The following is a 3,051-nucleotide window of genomic DNA, read 5'->3' on the forward strand; positions in this document are numbered from 1 at the left end:
AATTTTAAATGATTATAACTTTACGTAAATTTAATCTTAGTATAAATTAATACATATTGCATCTCACAATTCGTAAAATTATTTTTTATTGCTTCTCCGATTTCATTGCTACCTGCTTTCTCAACTCGACTCATGGCATATAAGATAACGTTGAGTCATAAATTATGAAGGTATTAGGTGATTATATCTCATATTTTTCGGTTCCTAGTGAAACTATCTCAAACTTGAATATACTCGAAAGCGCTCTGCATGGAGATAAAAAATCGTATTTTTTTTTTTTTAGAATCCTCCTTTCTAGTTGTTGATGACTTCTTTTGTCAATTTAGACACAAAGAACTTTAATTAAATATTTCTCATTCATATGTGTTTAATCTCGTCAATCGATTTTCACTTAATATTATCTAAAAAGAAATAGTTCATCAACACTATTAAAATATAACCTTCCTGTAACGAATGTATAACGCAGAAAATTGTAATTGACTGATCGCTCGCGGGAAAATTTCTTTCATTACCGACAGCCATAGCGAACCACTGAGTTTTCTTTCATTATAAGTTTAATGCTGTTATGAAAATGGAATGGAAATTCTACGGAACAAAGAATCTACAGAATGTCATTACGTTCCTCGCAGAAGATTTAAAATAAATATTAATCAAAGTTAGAGAATATTATATAATATTAAAAATTTTTTAACATTTTTATACTCTCGAATACTTTAGAAAACAAAAGTAATAAAATCTCTCGTACAGGAAACTAAAGAAAAATGTTAATCCAATATATTACGCGATTTTACAAAAAAAATATATATATATCAATCTATGTCATTCTTTCACTCAATAAATTACATTTTATTCTTGTTCTTCATTTCATTCATTAAATATGTATGAAGGATAAAATACAAAATAAAATAAAAGATAAATAAAACTCAACGTTCTTGAAGAAATTATAAAATCGGTCAATGCGTATCAATTTATATATGTAATCTGCATTTATATTACAATAATATGCATAAAATAAAAACCCATGAATGTATAATGTACAAATTTTATAAAATTAAATGTACATTTTTATTGAGAAACATTTCTACTTTAGAATATACATAATTCTTCTCACGGCATAAACGAATACCATGCTTGTCAAATTCACGACTGTGCTCGTTCTCGATCGCCCTAGTTGTCGTTGAGGCTCTATGTGCGCTTAATCGATATGGTACTCGCATACAATTAAGAAACGATTACAGATACCGCGCGCACGGTAACGCGATGCTACAAAAGAGCTCAAGAGCGTACGTCGTTCGTGTCATTTCCCCAATCAATATCGCGTTTCCATACGGGTTAGATTTTTCATGATAAATTTCTTTCGTGTAAATATTGAGCAACTGAACGGAGGATATTTTGAAGGATATTTTGATCCGATAATGACGATACATCAACGATGAACAAAATAATGATGTTATCCAACAAAATTTAGCGCAACCAAACACAAATCATTATGCATTTTTACATCAGCGATGATTGAAACCAGCGTAATTCTGATAAAAATTGATGGTTTCAATGCTATAGATATAAACATGAGCTATATTTATTCTTATAAATTATTATTATACGTAAATTATTATTATAACAATGTAAACATTTTCTCGTAAAATATACCTTGTCCATATATCTATAACAATTTCATATTTATCGACGGTTTCCAGCCAATTTTCAAGCAAGTTTAATTACAAAAAGTATTTAATTGCCAATCTACATTTTTCAATAGCCAAAATATATAAAATTTCATTTATGTAACATTCTCTGATAAATTTTATTAATATAATTTGAAATTTCATAGCTCGGATTTCTCACAAACCCTCACTAAAAATTAATATAATTTTCAACATTTCATTGTAACTTTTTTGCAGTTATGTGTGTTCAGTTATATATACATATTTAGATGCTATCACAACGTAATTTTCACACGATCGAGCAGCGTTCTCATTTCGATTTGTGCTGCGATAAGACTGAATTTCAGACTGGGTTAGCTATCCTAGTTTAGCGATTCGCTTATCCTTTTCTGGATTGTATAATGCTACATTGAAAAAAATATTTGTGTAAAATTATATGATTATATTAGATTTTTTTCTGACTTAGCATAATCATGTAATATTGCAGCACGTGAAAAATAACAGATTAAATAATTTCACGTGTAATATATATTTTCGGGATTCCATTGAACATGGAATTTTACATATAAAATAATAGATTTAATAAATAAAATATAATATCAATAAATTAGGATATATAGGATTATTTCATTTGTGCGTTTTTGTTATACAATAAATTTTTCAAGTCTGTTGATTGGCTATAAGATAGAGAGATTCGAAGATCTCTCTTCTGTCCTGCACACATTTATCATACAACAAAAACGCACAAATAACATATATAACTGTATTATAAGCACAGTAATTACTGAAAAAAATTATTTATATTAGAAAACGGAGGGATAAATTTATGCATAGCTTTTGCACGATAAATATTTTGATATAATAAAAGTTGTGATATAATAAAATGATATAATAAAAATAATGTCCTAATGTTCTAATGAGTACAACGTGTATGATATTATTTTACAAAATTATTTTATACAAATTATTTCGGTTTAAAATTTGACGGGCGACTATTACCTTTTCAGTTCGGCCCTGCGATGATACTAACTTCCGACTCTCCATACTAACGATTGACATGATCAGATAAAAACATGTTATATGTCAATCATCAACGCGAAAGTCAGCCACATCGCAGGGCCGAAACTGAAAAGGTATAGTAGTTGCCCGCCAAACTTTAAATCAAAATAATTGCTTAATTTGTAAAATAATTTTGTTATATCGTTGTAATGGTATTACTCGTTAAAACGGACACTACAACTTTTATTATATCGAAATATTTATCGTACAAAAGTTATACATGCCTCAGTTCTCCAACATAAATAATTTTTTTCAGTACTGCGCTTACATTAAAGTTTAGTTAGAGCCATTTAATTTGATATTATATTTTTTAGATCTATCTTTGTTA

Source organism: Atta cephalotes, assembly GCF_000143395.1.
Source record: "Atta cephalotes unplaced genomic scaffold scaffold00047, whole genome shotgun sequence".
NCBI classification, from domain to species: Eukaryota; Metazoa; Arthropoda; class Insecta; order Hymenoptera; family Formicidae; genus Atta; species Atta cephalotes.